Source organism: Tamandua tetradactyla, chromosome 2 (genome assembly GCF_023851605.1).
Source record: "Tamandua tetradactyla isolate mTamTet1 chromosome 2, mTamTet1.pri, whole genome shotgun sequence".
In the NCBI taxonomy this organism is placed as follows: Eukaryota; Metazoa; Chordata; class Mammalia; order Pilosa; family Myrmecophagidae; genus Tamandua; species Tamandua tetradactyla.
Window position 1 is genome coordinate 142,337,666 of NC_135328.1, and position 22,092 is coordinate 142,359,757.

Consider the following 22,092-nt stretch of genomic DNA (forward strand, 5'->3'; position numbering starts at 1 on the left):
CTCCGCTAACTCTAAACACCTGTGACAATCACTCTGCTCCCTTATGGATTATTCTTGATAGTTCTTCCTCACCAAGGACTCTGGGTTTGAGATCAGCCCTGCTCAAAAGGGCATGGCAGAATTCTAGGAAGCCCTCTCAGTGCTTGCTGGCTTAAGGAACAGAGGTGGACAGATGCTGTTCACTGTCTTTCTTTAAGTGTTTCTGTTCTCCCTCCTTGGTCAATGTAGGGTAAGGATTTATGTATTTGCATACTGGGGGCCTGTGATTCAGCATGTCAAAAAGTCAGAACAACCAAAATGTCTGAATTAATCACTCCCATTCCACCCCTGCACCCCTCACCTTCCTAGAAATTGCTTCTTGACTTTTGGCTTCTCTCTTTCTGATCATCCTGTTTTTGCAAGTCAGAATTTCTTGTGGCAGCAAACAAAGCCTGTGCCTGTGTCCTTCCTCCCCCAATATTCCCAGGCAGCAATCCTGGTTGCCTGTGAAATTATATTCAAATTCCCTGGGAGGTACCCTGCGGTCCTGTATCCCTAACGAGCCTCTCTTTTTGTCACATTTCAGCACAGTTCCCCAGTTAGGTGAGTCACCCCATATGTGTTCCATCTCTTCACGGCCTCCATGGCTTGGTTCTCCATCACTTGGCTGCCTTCTCAGCCCTTCTCACTGCAGATCCCCACCCATCACATCCACCACTTGCTTCTCAGCCACGGGTACCCACCGTGTGGGTAGCCACAGCATGCCCTACAACATCCATCAAGCATCTGCTTGGCCCAAGGCCATGAGTGTGGGTGCAAAGCCATGATGTGTGGCCCAGCTCAGGTCTCAGGGAGCTCATGGCTAGTTCTCAGGGCAGGGTAAAATGGCCAAAAAAAAGGAGGGAGCTGTGTCTTCTTTTCCTAGCAAATGGGGCACCTGCTTCCCATGTAGCTGTGGCCTCACTCCTCTTTATTGTGCTCTGGCTCCTAACTGGGAGCTCTGCCTCTTTAGCTGGACAGTGATCCACTCAGTGAGAGACATCTCAAGTCTAGTAGAGGAGAGCCTTGGCCGTATGAGTGTGGCAGCGATTCTGTTTATGTCTACCATTAGGTCGGCCATGGGGACATGCCTGTCCCTGCTAATCAGGGCCCACTGCAGGGAGTGACCACAGCACAGGGAGAAAACGTTTAAGTCCCAGAGTCAGACTACCTGGCCTCAACACCAATTCCATCACTTACCAGTTGTGTGATTTTGAAAGTTGCTCCCCCTGGCAGGACCTCAGTTCTTGTGAAAAAAGCAGGGATGATGACTGCACCTACCTTGTGAGATGTCCTGAGGATGGAATGAGTTCATTAATTAAGAAAAATAATAATAAAGCTTAAAATGTACCCAATCCATAGTAATCACTCAATGAATGCTTCCTCTTTTTATTAGTTACTATGATGCCATCTTTGTGACTGTGGGTTTCCTATCTTTTAGATGTTTTCTGGTCAGTTCTTAGTAATTTGAGCTCCTTTATAGATCCTCACTCCCTTCTGCCTCCTCTGCTAGGAAATTTTTGTAAAACCAAAGTGTTTTTTAAAAAAACCTCAGCATAAGCACATCCCCTGGACTACTGGAATGGTTGATTCTTTATTATTCCTGCATTAAATTTTAATAAGCAACACTGACCTTGAGAAGAATCGGAAAGAAATGCTGCATCTGTTTGTCTCCGTGCTGGAGTTCCTGTTGTGTTTTTGTTTCCATGTGAACCTCATTTTCTCAGATGTTTGTAAGCCTTTTGTCCATGATGAGTTTCAACAAGTGTCTCTTCCAAAGAACAGTATTTGTCCAACTTGAAAGATCGACCCAGGTTTCCATTTTCTTTAAGAGGTCACTCGATGCGCTATGCTTCCAGAACTCACATTTTGCTCAGTGTTCTTGCACATTAAAGTTTCCATATTTGATCACTTTGAAAAGCTGCTCAAGAGCACCAAACACATAGTATATTGTCCTTTGATTTTTAGCTGCTGAGTTATCTTTTGTTGGTCTTAGTTTGAGATAAGGATGCAGAAAATATTTGGAATTCACTAGAAACATATCTGTTAAACAGTTTGGGATCCTAAACTGCCGAAAAGTCTTTCTTCCTCATAGAGAAAAGAACTAATTCCCCTTTCCTTGAAATGTTAAAGTATAGGGCAGTGGTTAAGAACTAAGAACAATGGGTCAGAGTGGACAGATTTGAACAGAAAGCTGGCCCTCTTGCTTACAAGTTGTGTAACCTTGGACTGATGACTCAGCTTGCCTAAGCCTTGAATTGCCCATCTTTAAAATGGGGATAATAGAATTCTTATGAGTACTGATAGAGAGGCTTCCTATAAACTGCTGGCTGCCGGGTCTAACAAACCTAAGCGCTCAGCAATTTAACTTTTTTTTTAGATTGCAGAGGTATCTGGCCCTAATGTTTCCATCATGAAACATTATCTGGCCATTGAAAATTTTTCAAAACAAAATGTGACCTCATGACTAGGAGGGATTTCTGAGTGTCCCTATTCATATCATACTCGTCAGGAAAAGAGGAGAAAAACTACGGCAGAATAACAGCCTACATTTAGACACTTTATCTTAAAAGTTGCTCATTTACTATTGTCTCGACCACTCTCACACTTAGTTTTAAGCAAGCTTGGGGCATTTTTCTCATTATATACGCGTTACACAGGGGGACAGGGAGCCCCCAAAACACCTAAAAATTTGGCAGAAGCCCTGGCTACATATCAAGGTTGTCATAAGGAACAATTCAGATCATAAAAAATATCTCAGAATGCCCTTCCTCTGTAAGGACTTTTTAAAGGCTATATATCCTTTAAATTGGTTCTTGGATAGGTGGTGCTGGAAGTCCTGAGGAGTCTGGCAGTGGAATCTGTACTAAAACCCAGAGGCCGTGGTGGGGCAACAGGTGGGACACGGTCTGTAAGCCATGTTTCCACCTCTCAGAGCCCCAGCCACTTAAAGGCCTGCAGCGCCCACAGCTGCCCACCCAGCTCCGGAATCAGATCTGCAAGGATAAAATAAAATAAAATCAGGGGATAGCATTTAGACACTTGTTAAGTCTTGTGCCAAACACTTTGACCTTCTAATTGCACACATACGCATGCACACACAGACACTCTCCCTCCTTAGGAGAGGCGTTAATACTTGTTCCAGGGTCTGTGCTTCTTCAGCCCATCTCTTCCTCTTTGTGGGTGTTTTTCACAATAACAGCAGGTCCATGCAAAATGCCAAAAGGGCTCTTTCATCAGTCAGATTTTGAAAATTGAATAACCAATTCATGCGCATCATTTTACAAGCCGTTTTTAAGCCCCAGGTATAAGATATCATTTCTGCAAAGGAAAAAGGTTCTCAATAGTATTCTATAGAAGTATTCTTTGGGTGTGTGGTAACTCTGCCCATCTGTGTGTGAGAGAGTCTACCAGTTATTGTGGTTTGAAAAATCAATCTTTACAGCTCTTATAGAAGTAGATATTTCTGTTTATGAAATAGAAGACTTTGGTATACTAAAAAAAGTATAAAGTTCCTTTTTTGAATTACCAAGAATATGCAAAAGAATGCTATGGCCTTACGAAAAATATTCCTGGGTTTTCATTATTTGGAAGGACACATGCGCACACTTTTAAACTTCTGCTTAAGTTTGATTGAAAACCGTCTGTGGTTTACTATCAAAAAGTACTTTAAAATGTATGAATGCTTTTAAACAGTTAAACATTTTTCTAGGAGTTGACATAGAATATATGGGTTGATTTGCTTCTGAAAGAGTAGGGACCATCTCAATTACTCAGTTCTAGAGCGTAAAGCAAAACGTGGATGAAATAGTAAAGTTTCAATTATACAGACCCCCAGAGCTGCTTAGGTGGCTGACCCGCTCTGGGCGGTGGAAAGAGCACTGAGCTGGGAGTCAAGGATTTCATTCTGGAGGGGGGGCCCCCCGACGGAAAGATGTGAGGGCAGTGGAGCAATCTCAGGATATTCAACTGGGAAGTGAGTTGGCATGCCTGGAGATAGGGGAGGCGGCAGCTGTGTGGGCCAGGACAGGCTTTTCCTATTTCAAAATCTTGCCTAGGGCTGGTCCTGGAAGGAGAGAGTCCTTTGGGAAAGATCTGCTTGGTCATTCAGAATTCAGATGACCCCAGCGGGGCTCCTGTCTCTTTGTGGACAGCCGGAGCGGAGTCCTCTTGCTTTTGGCTTCCTCACCTATTGAAATCTCTGTTTTTTCTGGCCAGCATTGCTGGTGGGAGAGAAGGACACACACAGTTCCCCCGTTAACAAAGGGAAGAGGCTGTGTTTGGATTCCTAATACCAGAGCAGCTTCCTTGTGGTGAGGAATCCAGCCCGGCCCCACGGAGTTAACCAGAGTGAGAAAGCCATTCTCCTCCTTTTGGACAGACCTGGAGAATCTGCTTCTCGGGAGCTGCTGAAGATGTTCAGTTCTTCTGGTGGTCTTTTTTTCAAATATTGTGATTAAGGACATGATTGTGGACCACCTTGAGTTGTATCAGTTTTGGGAGATACTTGTTCATTAAGGAAGTTTTTAGCCTATACATGATTTGACTCCCTGAACTGGCTAAATTTTATAGAAAATGAGCTGTAGAATATCTGTTTTAGCTAACTGAGATATTCTGGTTTTTTTATTTCCAAATATATAAAAGAAAACAGAGGATGCTCAGGGAAGAATATTTTTGGAAACTTGAATAAATTGAGAAGAGTAATGTGCAGCAGACATAGTAATGGGGCTTCAAAAGACTTCCTGAGGAAATGTACCCATTAGGGCAGGCACTTAATTTCTAAAGTTCTCACTTGGTCTTTTACAACAGTTGAGCAGATCTTGTGCCTGCTGGAGCCAGGTGGGTGGGTTGGGATGGATAGACATCAAATCTTGGGCTCGCCTCTCACTTCAAAAGCAGATACGTGACTTTGAAAACAATCAAAATCGGTGGGTTCTCTACCCAGTATACTCAAATGACCAGTTCTGGAGATGCCAGGGTTTTGAAGAGAGAAAGAGTTTATTGCTAGTTGTAAAGCAGGAGATCAGATAAAACTATCTCCCTGAACTCGAATAACTCTGATAGTTTGATAGTATGAAAAGATGGCCAGGGTTTAGGATAATGAGCACAGTGGCTCTAGATGATGTAATTAGAGGTGATCTAATTATTATGTACGGATTGAGTACATGCTTCGTCACAGAATATATACAAGAAAATGGTGAGTGTGATTTTTCGCTTTATACTGAGGTACAGGTGACTTGCAGGTTAACATTTAAGCTAACGCATCTACCAGGTGGGCCCATTTTGGTTAGATCCAGCTTCATCCAGCAAGATAGTTTTGGAATTGGAGTAGGTTAGTTCTGGACTAACTCAGACCTTTTATTAGTCATCCTAAGACTCTAAAGTTGAAAAAACAGGATACAGGGGTACAAGTGAGGGTCAGTGACAAAGTTTTTACGATCACAAGGTAAAGGCTGTATCGTTATACAATCATCATCAGAGATCAGGGAAGCTGGATTACAGTTCAGAAATCGCAGCTATTTCCCTCTGACCACTCTAATACACCAGAAAGTAAAAAGGGGCATCTATATAATGATTCAGTAATCATAAATCATCTGTTAAATTCTAATTGCTCTATTACAACTTCTTCACTCAATTCCATTATCTACAGATGATTTGAAAACAGGTTGGTTTGATTATAATTCTTAAGCGCAGCCTCTGGGAAACAAAAATTTTTTTTCAGGAATCATCTTATTTATACAATTTATTTGCCTGATGTCTTCCTCCCTCCCTCCCTCTCTGCCTCTCTTCCTCCTTCCCTCCTCCATCTTTCTCTCTTCCCCACCCCTTTTCTCTTTCCTCTGGCCTGCCAGTCGTTATCACCTGAAATATTTTTCTCTTCTGGTGTTTTGGGGAAGAAAGCCTTTTTCTACATCTTGGTTTATTTTTGTTTGTTTGCTTTTGTTTTTGCTTAAAATTGACCTGATAGTTTTCAAATTTAATAGAAGCTTTTCTTTTTAGTTTTTTTGGTTTTTTTTTTTTAACTTTTAAAGTATTTTTCTCGGGCAGGTCATGGTGGCTCAGCAAGCAGAGCTCTCACCTGCCATACTGGGGACCCGGGTTCGATTCCTGGTGCCTGCACATGTAAAATCAAACAAAAAAATTTTCTCATAGCTAGTACAAAGGCAGATTTCAAAGTCACATCAGATGACATGCAGTGGATGATTTTGTTCATTGCCTTTGTTCCCATTTTATTCCCTCCCTTTGTTTTTATGTCCTTCACGATCAAACTGTAACTGTCTTTAAAACTGGCGAAATCTGAATGACATCTGTGTTTCATGCCAATGTCAGTGTCATTCATGGTTGTGACTTTGCACGATAGCTGTGCAAGTGTTACCATTGGCAGAAATTGGGAGAGGGGCTCATGGGACTTCCTTGTACATTTTTTTTGGCAGTTCCTTATGGGTTTATATTTATTTCAAAATAACAGTTTAAGCCACAAAGAAAAGCATAAGCATTTTCCAGAACTTTCACCTGAGGCTGAAATGAATTGGCAGGTACTCAGGAAAGATGCTTTGGTTAAATGCTAAGTGACTACCAATTATTAAGTCCTCAGAGATTTTGTCCATGTAACAGATGATCAGCCTCATGTATATGTGGCTGTTCCACAAATGCTTCTCAGATGTCGTTGTCTCTAGGTCACCTTATAATGGGGAAAAGAGATTTTTATTGTTTTTTTATTATGAGGTCCATCTACTCACATCAGGCCTTACCCTTTGGCCCTGCCTACTTGCTCAAGCAAAGGGACATACCAGTGGGCTCTCTTAAACAATAAGAGCACTGATGGTGAGAGCTGTGTGGCGTTGAGAGAGCCTGGGTATGTGCCAGGCTGCATGATAAGTACCTTCCAATTCCTAAATTGCTCAGGCCTCAGAACATCCTGCCAGGGCAAATGGGGTAACTTTAAACAATAAGCAAACAAGCATCCCTACTTTCAAAATAGCTTACTCTCTAAGGGACCTTAGTGAAGAGAGTGGATCCTCTTAGCTAAACAAATAAGCAAAGAATTTCCTTTTGAGTTGTCATGTAAACAAAAGTAAAACTTTGAAATTGTTTAATGATCCTTCCCTCCTGAGGATAAATACTGGCAATTATCCAGAGACCCCTGCAGTCTATGCTGGCTTCTGCTAGCCAAGTTCCAGATCACAATTTTTGGTAAATAGCTCACAATGAGAATAATATTTACTCTCAGCAATAAACATGTCCATATTATTTCAAACTGCCTATGTGCTGGGGTGGACATAGGAGGTGATGACGCAACTGCAATACTATGGCGAACTGTGGTGTCATGGGTCAGGTGTCCCAGCTAAATGAGGAGGAGGAGGGCGCCAGGCATGTGCTGTTACACGGCGCTTGGATGCCTTTTTCAGCCCGCACTGTTAGAGCAGCTGGGAGCCACCGTTCACCCGGAAGAGGCGAAGTGGGGAGGCAGATGCCTGATTCCAGCTCAGCCTCTCACTCAATCCTGGATTCTCATAGTGTTTTCCCAGGACTGGCAGCATCAACATCCGCTGGGAACTTGGTAGAAAATGTCGCACCTGCAGAATCAGACGCTCTGGGGTGGGGCCTCCAAACCCACATGTGAACACGCCCTCCAGGTGTTAAGGATGCCATCTGGAGTTAGAGGACCTCTGGACTGGATTACTTGGGTGGACTTCTTTCCAGTCTTCTTATAAAATGAAAAATCTGTGCTAATATATTTCCAAGTCCCTCTTTGGCTTCAAGGCACTCATTCAAGCTCTCCAATTCTGTAACTTGAGTGACGTAAGCTTGACTATCTGGAAATATTGCCTAAGGATTAAGAGGCCAGGCTCTGAAATCTGACTGCCTGGGTTTGACTCCTGGGAAAGTATTGCACTACTGAGCAACCTGCCGAACTTCCCTGTGGGCTGATTTCTTCATCCATAAAGTGGAACAGACAGCACCTGCATCCCAAAGTTGTAAGGAATTGACCTCAAGTGTGTAGAACAGTGCCTGGCACTTTAGAAGTATTCATGCATTAACTGGGAGCATACCTGTCTCTCTCCCCTACACAATTCTGAAACTCTGAAGGCAGTCATCATAACCTGTACAGCTTTTTGTTTTCTTCAAGGCTATGCATAAAAATATTCTTAAATTTGCTAAAGAAATAAGCTAATAAGTTAATGCTGTTAAAGTTTCTCTTTTTTGATGGGAAGACTCCACGTGAGGGTGTATCTACAGATGGCATGGAAACCCGAGTATTTTCAGAATGAACATTCCCATAGGAATGTCTAGGAAGGCATTAGGGGTCTTTGTAAATCTAATAACAATGATGCATGTGAGACCTGTGGTTACCTCCCTGTGGTAGCTGAAAATAAACAAATAAAATGAATTTAGACCTCTCTGCTTTTTGGCTTGTTTTGAACCATTTGATTGTGTCTATGCAAAAGGGAAGTGCGCTGTTATTACTGGGTGCCTGTTTGGTGCCAAGGGCCACTATGACTGTTTGGTAAGTGTCATATCACTTAAACCAAAGGGCGGCCCTGTGAAATAAAGATGGCATCCTGATTTTAGAAAGAATTTGAGGTCCATTGATGGCATATAATCAGTCCATTAGCATAGGTCCACAATGTGAAACTAAGTACATCTTTCTCCATAATTCATCCTTAGGTATCACAAGTTTAGCTGTTAGACTTTTAAAATATAAAACTAAATTTTCATCAGATGAGGCATGGACATCTCTTGCTACTTCAGCAACACTGTGATTTTCTGAAGTTCCCATGTAGGGACCCCATGGACCTCCTACAGCAATACTTCTCTCTCCTTTGCTCCCACAAACACCAGAGCATCTCATCTTGTTGAGCTTCATCATTTTCCCTCCATCCATTTGGGTCTTACATGAGAAAATGGTCAAGGTCCTTGGAATGTGAATCGCCAGGGAGGGAAAGTCAAGGCCGGATCCTCTGTCTCATAATAAAATCACATTCTTCGCTTCCTCTCTCCTAATGCACCCTGTTCTCCTGACAGCCAGCTGTCTCCAAAATGAAAGTAGGTTAGCTTAGATCCTTGGAGTTTCACTCGCTTCACCCTTACAATTTAGTTTAATTCTGTCCATTGGAAAGTTTATGCTCTACTTGAAGAGCCACTTCTTGTATTCTTGTAGTAGACATCAACTTTAAGGGTCCAGAAATAGTAAACGCAGGGACAGAAAGTAGGTTAGTGCTTACCAAGAGATGAGCGCAAGGGGAGTCTACGTTTGGTGGAAATGGAATGTTTGTAAATAAAATAAAATTCGAAAAAACAATCTACGAAATTCTCTGCTTTTTTGTTAGGATGTTACCTTATTTGGAGATATGTTAATATTCTTGCAGCACAGCCCTGACTTTCAACTCTGGCTAAGAAATGCTTTAAGAAAAAAATGCAAGTATACATTCCCATCCTGAGAATCTGCTTTTTTTACCAAGCTGGATGCACTCAGTGCCTTGGAAATGACTTGTATACTGTAATTGTCCCTGAAGGTATAACTAAATTAAGGTTAAGACTTTTCGGTTTGGCTGCTTTGTAGAAGCTCCACTCTGGTAAAGACTGAGTTGGTTTTTTTTTTCACTCATCTATTTGCATGCTAAGTTTAAAAAAAAAAGACTGTAAGTATAACAATAGCAAATGTTACTTTCTATTGGTCCTTGAATTTCAGTGTTGAAAGTATCCCCAATGGCTGATGGTTCAGCCCTATTGCTTACCTGTTAGAATGTTGAAAATCAGCCTTAATCAATTATTTGAAGTTAGGGACGGGCTGGGATCCCAAGGGCAGACCCACCACTATCCAAACAGCCATCTCCATTCTGGATTTCTGAGGGGAAGGGAGAATCCATAGCAACAAATGTCCTCTTAATTTTCCCTTTTGGCTTCAGACCCAAATCTCCATTTGGTCTCCTTCTGGAGAATTGGGCAGCATCTCACGTGAGTCTACATGACGCTTCTTGTTCTTTCAAAGCAAACACAAGTCTGAAGACAAAAGTGGATTTTTCCCTGAACCTTAAACTGGTTCTTGACTAATTCTTACTTACTTTAGGATGGTGGAATGGGTAGGGGTGAGGGAAGTGTTTCTGGACTGGAGCCAGCCTTGAGCTGCCCTGGAAATGGGCAGTGGTTCTCAACCCACGCTATATACAGGAAATCACCCAAGGAGCTTCCCTGCCAAAGCCTGTTCCTGGGCCCCATCCCTGGAGATTCTGGGGTAGTAGTTACTGGATAGGGCCCAGCAATCTGGCTACTTGTTGAAAACCCAGCTGATGGTGATTTAGGAGGTGCTGGGCCACAGCTGGAAGAATGCTTGTTGATGCGCATGCCAACAATCACCAATTCCATTCCCCAAGCATTTGGTCTACACTACTGTTATGATAACTGATGTATTAAATGGTCTAAATACAAGCTCATAGAGGCAGAAAGCAGATTGCAGGTTACCAGGGGCTGGAGGGAGAAGGGGATGGGGAGTTACTGCTCAATGAGTACAGAGTTTCTGTTTGAAACAAAGTTTTGGTAAATGAAAAGCATCAATGGTAGCACAACACTGGGGATGTAATTAATGCCACCAAACTACAATTAAAATGGCTAAAATGGCAAAGTTTATGTTACGTGTATATTACCACAATACAATTTTTTAAAAATAGATCGACAGGCAGACAAAAGGACAAAAAAAAGTGTCTGAGTAAAATCTCTAAGAGTACAAAAAAGTGAAATGCCTGTCTCATCTTGAAGATATGCTTCAGAGCGCTCTTTTTTCAGAAGTTAGAAATGGTTTAGCTTGTCTTCAGAGGAAATTTTAAAAATAAATAAATGAATAAAACCAAGGAGTGGGACTTGGTGCAGAAGAGATTGAGCCAGACCCCTCCTGCCTAGCTCTGCTGGCTGTAGGATCTCCAGGGAGGCATGGAAAGGGAATGGCCTACCCTCTTTGGTCCACCTCTGCTGGGCACGCTCACTAGCAGGCCCCAGGCTCCAGGAAGCCCGGGCTCCTGTGCCATTGCAGTTGCCTGTCAAAACCGTGAAGAACCAATGTAAGCAAGCTCCATCATCTGAGGTTTGTCAGACTTGCTTGATTCATCTGGGCCCGGAGTAGTTTGCTCCCTCGGGGAAGCTCTTAGCACTTCTCCTTTTTTCTACCCTATCTGGATTAGGGGAAAGTGGTCAATTTTATTTTTCTTTCCCGCTTGCCCCCTCTCCCCTCCTCATGCTCCTGGGGGAGGTATCACATATCAGAGACATTTCTTCTTCATAAAGATGCGGGTAAGTCTGCCAATCCCCACTGAGGCTTCTTCTGCATTAAAATTGTTATCTCCAGGGTTCAGAAACAAATGAACATTGCTGCTGTGTGAAGGATGGGGTATTTTTTCACTTCCTTGGAAAAATGTTGATGATTAAATAATGCCTCTGGGTGTCTTCTTAAATGATCAGTGTCAAAGTGCCAGGATGCTCTTTCCAGTGAGGGGAGGACTTACCCATGACTCCATCTTCCAGCTTTATCTGCAATTCAGAGTCCCAACTCCTGTCCTATTGCTTTAAAACAAAGGTGAAACAAAACTAATGTTTTATAAGATGAGCATAGGATATGTAAATTTGGACAATCATCATTGATCTTGGCTTGGTTTTCAGACAGGCATCAGAATGAATCTGCACTTCAATATCTGCATAAGGGTCTGTCAGCTGCCTGGCCAGCTCACTGTGCCATGTTTTAGGCAAGGGCAAAGGCTTTGTCTCACTGCGCTAGGATTTTTTTTTTTTTTTTAGTAATAATATATGCAACGTAAAATTTGCCATTTTAACCATTTTTAAGTGCACAGTCCAGTGGCTTTAATTACATTTATAACATTGTGCTACCATGTCCACCATCCATTACCAAAACTTTTTCATCACCCCAAACATAAAACTCTGTACCCTTTAAGCAATAACTCCCCATTTCCTCTCCCCTAGCCCTTGGTAACCAGTAACCTACTTTCTGTCTGTATGAATTTCCTTAGTGTAGATATTTCATATCACTGAAATATTTGTCCTTTTGTGTCTGGCTTCTTCCACTCAGAATGACGCTTTCAATAATCCATGTTACAGCAGGTAGCAGAACTTCATCCATTGTATGGCTGAATAATATTCCACCATACGTGTATATCACGTTTTGTTTATCCATTCATTCGTCAGGTGTCAGGTGACACTTGTGTTGCTTCCACATGTCGACTGTTGGGAGCAACGCTGCTGTGAGCATAGCTGTACAGGTGTCTGAGTCCCTGGGACTGCCAGGCAGTACGATAATTCTGTGTTTAACTTTTGGAGGAAACTCCGAACAGTTTTCCTGCACCATTTCACATTCTCACTGCACTTTTCCGTTTTTCTTAATTGTAGCCATCCTAGTGGGTATGAAATGCCTTCATTTGGGGTTTGATTTGCATTTTCCTGATGACCAGTAAAGCTGAGCATCTTTTCATGTGCTTTTTGGCTATTTGTGGCACCAGGATTTTTCAAGGACAAAAACTAGTGACGCCAATTATTTGGCTGTTTGCTTTGACAGAGTTACCAATTAAACTGCTTCCTCTACCTTAACTCCTTCATGATTATTGAAACGTGGTGGGTGTGTGAAAGAATGACTAGGATACAAGACGTTGGTTACTATATAAAGAGAAGACGAATGCAAGTAGGAGCTACTGCGGTGAAATGGTGCAGAGAATTCCACGTCCTGATCCTTGGTTTGACTCTTGTCCCCTCCCCTCTTCTGTAAACCTTCTTCCCTCTCCCCTCTTCCCTGTCTCAAACCTTTCCATGGTTGTTTCGGTCTTGATGGCCCTTATATTGCCTAATCTCGTGTAGAGTAGCAAATCGCAACAATAATTTTAGTTCTCTATGTTTCATTGTGATATGGTTATGAGTTGAAGGGGAAATAAGTTGGTCTTAACCAGATTTTTTCTAGTCATGGTGGCCAGGACTACTAACCTGTATTCAGTGTAAGGGTCAAATGTGTCCATGTGTGTAAACCAGAGTCAGATGTCTCCAGGCCAGGCAGCTAGCTCATGTCAGCGAGGAGGGGAGGGCAAGTGGGATGCTAAAGGGAGTGGTGGGGACTGTGGTGAGCTGGAAAGCACACAGCCTGGGTTAAGGGAGTGAGCGGGGCTCCTACTCAATGCCACCCTTGCTGCTGAATGGAAATATGAGATTCGTGTTGACAGACTTTTATTCTTCCTTTCTGGAGGGGGGGGGGGCACGTTCCCCATCCTGCCTTCACCCCTCTCCCCAAGAAAAAAGAAATCTCAATTTTTTAATGCAAAGTAACCTGATTTTCTAATCTGGGTCATCAATTCAAACGCATTTAATCCCAGCTTTCACCTGGGATTATATTCTGCAGGTTATACTCTGCCCGTTCAGCCTCAATTCATAGTTTCTGGGGAACTTTCCAACTCACAGCAACAAACCTCCCCCCAAAAAATCCCTTGGATACTGATGAAGTCATATTAATAAACCAAATTTTGCCAGCCCAGTGGTCTCTTCCTGCTGCATACACATGGGACCTCAGCCCTTTCCCTCAACCCCTGGGCAGTGCCTGTCTCACTCCCTATGGCCTCTGCCTCTCTGTCACCCCTTTCTGCCCCAGGCTGCACCCCCCACACTTACTGAGACATTGGGAGTCCCCTGCTCTCTGTGGGGACTCACCTGGTCTACCATGCAAAGCCCTCCCCCTCGCTGCTGATGCTTGCCTCTCTCCCCTGTGTGGGAAGCAGCTCTGTCTCCTCCTGTGGCTTTGTCTGTTTGATGGAAGGATCCCACAGCCAGATTGCCTGGGACCTTTGCCTGCTTTATCTCTCACTTCGATTTTTCTAGCCACTTAGTTTTTATTTTCTCTTGGGCGCTCCTACCACTAGGACAGGTGTGGAGAACCAGCTGGAGTCTTTGCCACGCATGGCATGAGAAACCAGCACCTCCCCAGCCCTGTGCCCTTTTGTTAATTGTGTTGATGATGCCAGACTTCCTTCCTCTGAGCCCCTCCCAGGCTCTGAGATTTGAGTTTCCGCAATCTCTTGCCTCCAGCACACTCTTAGCTCCCACAGTATCTGTGAGATAGACCTGAGAATATTGGAATCCCAGGACCCATCCTAGACAGACCCCTTGTAAATCAATCAGTCAATCAATCCATCCATGGAGTCTCCCAGTCTCCATGGAGGCTGAACCCATTACCATGACCTTGTCCTAGTCACTTTAGTTGCATGTATATTCGAAGGTTTGTGAGCTTGTTGCATAATTTAGAACAAACCATACTTTATGGGATCTGTTTGTTATAGGAGCACAGGCTTCGCAGTTGTGCCGTTAAGGAAATTTTTATGTTGCTGCTATTCCAGGAGTATTTTAAGTCAGATACTTGGTTGGGAAGCAAACCCCAAATTATGATAGTGTCCCTGTAGGAAAATAAGTGATTTTGTAATCTACTTCATAACCTGGTTTCCAGAATGCAATCTTGCAGAAAGTGGAGATGGCCTCAGAGGAGAAGTTGAAAGCATGACCTGGACTCCAGGCATTGATTTACTGTCAGATGATGTTTTAAAAAATTATTTTTGTAGGCATTTTCCTGTTGACAACAGTTGGGTGAAGGAGTCTTATCACAAGTTCTGCTCCATAGGAAGTTCAGGATATTTAAAGCATTTTCCCTATGCAAAGGCCACAAGCTCCTGGGTTTTTTGCATCGGGTCATGGTTATCTGATGTCTTAATTTGTCAGTGCTGCCGAAACTAAGAATCACAGACTGGGTGGCTTCAAACAACAGAAATGTATTGACTTACAGTTCTGGAGGCTTGAAGTCTGAAGGGAAGGAGCTGGCAGGGCCACACTCTCTCTGAAGCCTGTAGGAAAGATTCTGCCCCTTTGCCTCTCTCCTGGCTCCTGGTGGTTTGCCAGATTCTTTGGCATTCCTTGGCTTGCAACTCTTCAATTTCTGCCTTGGTTTTCTTGTGACCTTCTTCCTCTGTGCCTGTGTCTCCTCCAGGCACACTGGGTTAGGGGCCTCCGTGATCCAGTTTGGCCTCATCTGCATATCGTCAAAGACCCTCCTTCCAGATAAGGTCACATGCACCAGACCGGGGGTACAAGTTGAGCATATCTTTTTGAAGGGACACAATTCAACCCATTAACATCTGGCTATAATAGTGGGACCACTTTTCAGATCCTAAAGTCCTGTGAGATCCTCAAGAGAGACTATCTGGAGTTTAAAAAGTGGGTCATGACATTGACAAATCATCCAAAACTATGGAACCCTAGATTTGTAGATGTAGGAAGCATTCTGAAATCTCAGATTCAGGGCTCTAATTTTCTAATCAAGAAGGAATCTGGAAGCCAAAGAGATTAGCACCTTTCTGAGCCGGCAGAGCTGTCTAGCAGAGCTGAGATTGCATGCACTTCCAAGCCAGACCCGGCCCTTTTTCACACCCATCATTTCTCAGGCAGTGAATGATAGTTTAGATTGGACAGAATAAGTTCAGCTCTAGGGGTGTTTTTATGATTAAATTACTAGGATGGGAACCAGCAATCGTTGTGACAACTGACAATTCCCCAGAGCTCCTAGAGCAGTATGACTCTTGCCGGGTTTGCCATTTTGTTGTGTCCTCATGTACTGACTCCTATAGGTGGAGCCCCAGGGTTCAATGGGAGCAGTTGTCCTTCCCTTTGAGTCCCCAGGAAAGTTGGGAAATACTCAAGGCTCAAATGCACATGGTGTGTTTGTAAGGCCCCTGGAAGTGTCCAGACAAAGTGAGGGGAGCACCCCTGCCCATGTCCATCCTTTGTGATCCCTCTTCTCTTTGCATTCGTTTAAATCTGATTATAGCTGATTGAAAATGCTGGGCAGCTAAAGCTTTGGCATGACTTACTGTGACCACACCCTATACAGGGCCCTTTCCAAGGGATTGGGCAGTAATGGGATCATAGTAATCAACCAGGGAGCTCTGTTTAGGGTGGGCAGAGGACACTGAGAAGTGAGAAGACAAATACTTGCAAATGTGAAGATGACGGTCACCCCTAAGTGGAGGAAGGAACCAAAAGGCACTTTAATGAAGGGGCATTGTGGCAGCCAACAGGTTATGAATGATGGGACAGGATAGTTGCCAACAAGATTATCCGGAAAAGCTCCAACTCTATGATCACTGGCCGATGCCTGGTACCTCTTCATCCATGGCTATGGGGAGGAATGAGCTGCATGGACTCTTCTCTCCTCAGAGCTGCCCCTAGGGAAGTTAATAACTTCTTCTTCCCCTCAGATCACTCCTCCTTTCTCTGGAAAGCCTCATGGACCGCCACACACCCAGTCTGGTTCCCCTTTTTATGCTTCCATGGCCCCCATGCCTTTTGGTATAGGATGTGTCTCACGTCACAATGAACCACTTCCTTGTGTGAACATGCAGTGTCCATATCCCCAGCCAAACTTGGTGCCTTTGGACATCACGTATCTAGAGTGTGACTTGGGAGGCACAGGAAGAATAGTTTCTTCTCAAAGGCCATTCTTTAAAAGTAGAATCTTTTCAACAGTTTTTTACAGCAGTAAATTGGCGGGAGTTTCATAAGAACTCTCAAAGCATTTTGGTGGAAGCAGTTGGAAAGCAAGATTTTGAAATGCATGGAGAAGGTGACAGAAGTTTTAAGTAACTCCCCCATACTCCCCTCACCACAAGGGGCAGTCTCCTTCCCCAATTTGAACTCTGCCTCCAGGAATGGCTCAGGGTCCTTACTCAACTGAGAGCACACCTCAAAGAATGAAGGAGCTGGGAAGTGCCAATGAGTGATGTGTCTTGTGCCGGCCTATGTCTAAAGAACTTTGGTTCAATATAAGAAAATATTTTAAAGATAACAGCTGTTCTGAAGGGCTGTAGATTGTCTGAATGGGATCCAAACCCATTACTAGGAGTGTCCCCACTAAGAGAGGTTGTTGTCAGTGTACAGTGGTGTTCAAACACCAGGGAAGGAGTTAGATTAGAAAACTGTCAAGTATCTTTCCCATATTGAGATGCTATTATCATAGAAGCTCAGCTCTCGTATCCCCCAAGAGAAAACAAGCTCCCTAAGGCAGTGGTTTTCATCTTTTTTGGCCACTGCCACATTTTTAATGCCCAGAAAAGTGCCTGGCCCGTAATTGGTGCTTGATAAATGTTTGTTGAGTAAATGAATAGGTCAGTAGATCCCAAATTCAACACGTGTTTATAGTATAGAATACGTCCTAAGTGTTTTTTTTCATTGAGCTGAATCAAGCAGGCCTTAAATAAAAAAAAAGGGAACTAAACTTTGGCAGGATGCCACCATGTGAAAATTACGACTGTTTTATCAGTTTTGTAGACCAAAGGTTTTGGAGTTAGTATGAAATTATATCAGCCAAGACCCTGGTAAGAAACCATGCTTGCTCAGTGTTCAAACAAAGAGTTTAATGAAGGGGCTACTAGGGCTGGGGGTCAGCAAGGGTGGGGAGCACCCAGAAACAGCAGGAAGTCTTCACCATCCTTCAACCTGAGAAGCAAGGGGACAAAATAGCACCAAAGGAGCCACAGGGAGCTACAGCCATGTGACAGCCACCCCTCAATCCTGGGCCCCTCATCAGCCAGGGAGTGGGAAGAAATACTCCAATTTCCCTCCCCTCTTGCCTCCCCTTAGGCAACCCCAACTGATGCCAGCCACCGAGGGTGTGTGTGTAGACAGGGTACCAGTCTCCAGGGCACAGCGCAGGGCAGAGGGGGGCAGATTTCAGCACAAGAGGCAAAACCTCACATGCATTCATGTCCTTCTGGTATTTTAATGACATAAACCATACATATTCATTAAAGAAAATGCAGCAACCAAGGTAAAGTGACAGTAGAAGAAATCCCTCCTCTTCACACCTCTCAGCCAGCTCGCATTCATGTTTTGCTTTTTTCTCCTTTCTTCTCTTTCCTCCTTTCAGATACTTGTAAAGGACTCAATCGTTTTTGTGTTCTGAATAAACCAAAATAAATTCTGTTACACTTGTTTCTTGACCTAATTAGCAGCAAACCTGCGCTGGGACAGAGAGCTCTTTTCCCTGCCCTTTGTACTTTTAACATAAACAAGTTACTTCATGCCCCTCTGTGGGAACTGGGAATCAAACAATTGTTTAGACTCACAAAAACTTTCAGCAAGCTTGGCTCCCAATTTGGAGACCGAGTAAATATATGACCAAAGATGAAGCAAACTGGGCTTACTCTCTGAAACGAGAAAGCAAAATGTAAGTAAAGGCAACCTAAGCTTGCTTGATGCTGAGGTCAACCTAAAGTTGCTATCTACTTTTAAAATTAGAACGGTTTGAAGGACAGTTTAAAAGTAGGGAAGAGACCACTTAGAAAGCAGAGCAATTGCTTCTTGTTTGCGCTTTGCACTCTCCCCAACACCCGTCTCACGTGGTGCCTTTAGTTGATGCTTGTCACAACCCCTTGGCGTTCATGGGTCCTGGCAAGGGAGGGTGAGTGAATGCCTCATGCTCTTTGTTACTGTAAAGAGGAGCTGAGAGGTGAGAAGGTAGGGGCAACACGTGGTTCATGTGCCTGCCACAGTCCCCAGAAGCAGAGATCAGCAAACGTGGCAACAGCTGATCATTTTAAGACTGCTGTGGTATGTACCTGCAGTCTGCCGGCTGTCCGCTTTACCTTCTTTAGTTTAAATATATATATATGTATGGAGTGTAACAAGTCATCTCAACTCATTGAAGGGGCAGAAGTCCTACTTCCCTGGACCTGAATGCATATTTGGCCTTTTTAGCTGTTTGCCCAAATGGGGTTATCCCTGTACTTGGTTGCTGGTCTGTTTTCGAAAATTCTTATGGCCCATGTATTGAGAACTCGAAACCCCCACTTAGGGTCTGAAAGTTAGAGAACCTCCCCTGAGATGAATTCATTTGTTCCTAGGAAGCGCGTCCTCCCGCAGGTGAGATGTCAGCTGCTGTGCTGTGATGTTTTGCTGAGCTTTGGGGGTGGGGGAAGAGAACAGGTTGGTCTGGTCCCAAATGATGGCGCTCACCGTGGGGAAAATTCTCCACCAGCTCGTGACTGCGGAGCAGCCAGCTCACGTCTCCCTCTGCTGTTGTGGGTAACTGCCTCTCTGCACCCACTCCGCTCGGTCTACAGGAGGAGAGCCAGCGGGCCAGCCACCCCCACCCCCCCATGCCATCACCATGGAGCTGGGGCAGGCAGAAGAGGAAGGAAGGGGCTGGCAGAGTGGGCTCATCTGGCCCCTCAGCCAAAGCACGAAATTGCTTATCAAGCCCACATAAAGGTTACGAACCTCAAACTACAATAGTCTTGATTTCATTAATATTTTCAGGCATATTGCTGCAGGTTCTTAAGGAGCATCTGAGGCCCTTCTACAAGGTCAAGTACATTTTTAGAGTGTTTTATAAAGTATAGAGTGTGTTGAATGCCTTTAGTTATGAATGAATTAGATGTGTGTTATCTCCAGAAGGGGGGAAAATGTGTCTGGAAACAGCCTGCATTCTTAGAGGGTAATTAGTTCTTTGTGCACAGCACAGATCGTTCTTGCTGTGGAGTCCTTACAAAGTGTCGCTGATACTTTATTGACATCAAGAGACTATTTGTAACATATTGTCTGCTTGATATCTAAAAATTCTCCAGTTCAGAAATAGTGAGGACTCAATTTCATCATCTCCAATAAATAAAGACCAAAATATCCTAATAAAAGAGCAAAGTAGAAAATAGAGCTAATGATTGCTGTGGAATCAGAGAAAAGAGCACATAGAGGAACTCGTGAACCAAGAGCAAGATTCCAGCCTCCTGGAACATGTGCCCTGCAAAGTCGGTACAACAGCTGGGCCCGAGCAGTGAGGATGCTGCAAAGAAAGAGCTTTGGTTGCTTGTCTGTTTTCTAAAATTCTTATGGCCCATGCTTCAATATTGGCACTTCAGTGCAGTTGGGAGATGGGAAATTATCATTCCAGTTGGATGATTTGAGTACTGCTAACTACTTAGCATTTCTAGCTTGGTTGCTATCATCAGATTCATTACCCCAGGACTAACAACAAATACTCTCATTTTGTTCCTCGAATACGGGAAACGTTTCTCTGCCTTACACCATGGCTTTTTCTGATGAAATTTATGAAAACAAACACGACTTGCTAATAAAATGGTTTCTCTTAGATAATAACCCTTCAGAAAGGAAAAAAAAAATGCAGGTTGGCTTTTTTGCTTGTCTCACCAAGTACATAGTTTGGTTTGTCTATCAAGAACAAGGTGGAGTTTTCTGGGTTTAGAGAAGACTGTGAGAGTGCATATAGATTTTCAATAAACAACAACTGCGAGGGGTGTCAGCCCATTACGCAGCACATGGAAGGAAGCTGCATCCTCCAAGGGATGTCAGCAGGTGCTGGGTGCCGGGTGCCTTTTGCTGGGTAGCTGATGCGGATGTTTGTTGCAATTATTCTTGGCCTGTTCGTAAGAAAGTTAATTTTAATGCCTTTTTCTTTCAAAGAAAAAAAGTTCTAATAGACTAAAAAGTAACAAAAATGTTTCATCGGTGGCCCATGCTTTGGAAAATAGTTTCACTATTTGTCTTGGGAGATGTGTCACAATGTCAGGATTTTAGATTGCAAGACAAATAGCCCCCTTAGCATTTAAATGCTTAGGCTCTTTGTTGGAAACATTCCTCATACTGTAAAATATCCCTTAAAAACCTTTGTATCTGAAACTGGAAGGTTGGTTATGAAGCCGTGTCTTCCATTGAGCCTCAGGTGCCTCTGCCCTTCTCCTTTCCCAGGGCCCTTCTTTCATCCATCGCTGCCCCCACCCCAGGCTGGACCTGGTCATGGCCCTGGAACTGCACTCTGTCTGGGCTCCCAGCCCCCCTGGACAACCCCACTGGGGGCTCATTCCTGAAAGAACTGGGATCATTCCTTGGAAGGATGGACAGGCCAGTTCACGCCACTGTGGTGAAGACACCATAACCCTTCCAGGGCATGAGCTTTAACTGGTGACATTTTTCTTGCACCAAAACAAGCTGGTTTCTAATGGAATTCCAGGCCTGAGGCCGGCTTCTGAGAAAGGATTTTTTGGGGGCGGGGGGTGGGGGTGGTGGTGCCTGGTCCTGGAATCCAACCCAGGTCTCCCTGGGTCTCCCGCATGTAAGGTGGGCATTCAACCACTGAACCACCCGTGCACCCGGAAGGGATGTTTTTGAATGGCAGGACTTCTTGACCTCCTCCAGTGAGGCCACCAGGCTGGGATCGCAGGGTCCTTTCTGGCAGGTTTGTTTTCTTGGTGCTGTATTGGTGGCGATACCGTGAATAGCACTCATATTTCCCATTTGTGGAGCCAGGGCTGGAGGGAATTAAAAAGAGTTGCTTTCTGATAAGGCTATTTTTCTCACCAAACAAGGCAAAAATGTGCAAAACACTGATTTTATCTGTTGTCCAATCTCACTGTCATTTAAAAGGAAATTTTGCTGAGCACACACAACCCGTTTCACCTACTGTTAATCTTAGCAAATAAACGATGAGGCAAGAAGTAGCGGGGTGCTGCACTGGTGCCTTTGTTTGCCTTAGCATGGATTTTGTCGCATGCACTGAAGTCTGCTGCAAGACAGAGCAGGGAACTGGTGGTGTCTCAGGAGACAGGAAGGCCTGGGGAGAAAGACCATTGCAGAGCTCAGGTGGAAATTTAAGAAAATACTTGTAATTTAAGAAAATATGGAGACACCTAAGGCTCCACCTTTCTCAGGTGTGAATGGATCTCATATGGTGCTCAAATGTAACTATTTCTTTCCTTTTCTTTTCCTCTCTGCCATTGTATGTTTGTGTCTCCACTCTGCTGGCCCCAAGCAATATTTATTCATTCATTCATTCAGCAAATACTTGGTATTGAGGTAAATATAAAGGAGATGTATAATTACACGTATATACTTGTCCTAAAAGAGCTCGTCCTTAAAAAAGGGAAAAAAAACATTAAAATATTAATGCCCTTGCTATTCATGCACACAGTATGGGGACTTTCAATGTTTTGCAAGATAGAGGAAAGGTCTTTACTTCACAAGTTGATGATTTTGCTA

The 22,092-nt window shown here is 43.8% G+C and overlaps 1 protein-coding gene across 3 annotated transcripts in view; it reads left to right on the top strand.

Moving 5' to 3' along the window:
* The window catches only part of PLEKHG1 (pleckstrin homology and RhoGEF domain containing G1), a 248,201-nt gene that overhangs the window by 113,705 nt on the left and 112,404 nt on the right, over positions 1-22,092 (top strand). The window contains exon 1 of one of the 3 annotated variants that reach the window (XM_077149266.1): positions 18,163-18,268. The exons of the other annotated variants lie outside the window; for them this stretch is intronic. The gene's annotated coding sequence lies outside the window, so the exon portion shown is untranslated. Of the gene's footprint in view, positions 1-18,162; positions 18,269-22,092 lie in introns of those variants that run through there. 3 annotated transcript variants of the gene reach the window in all.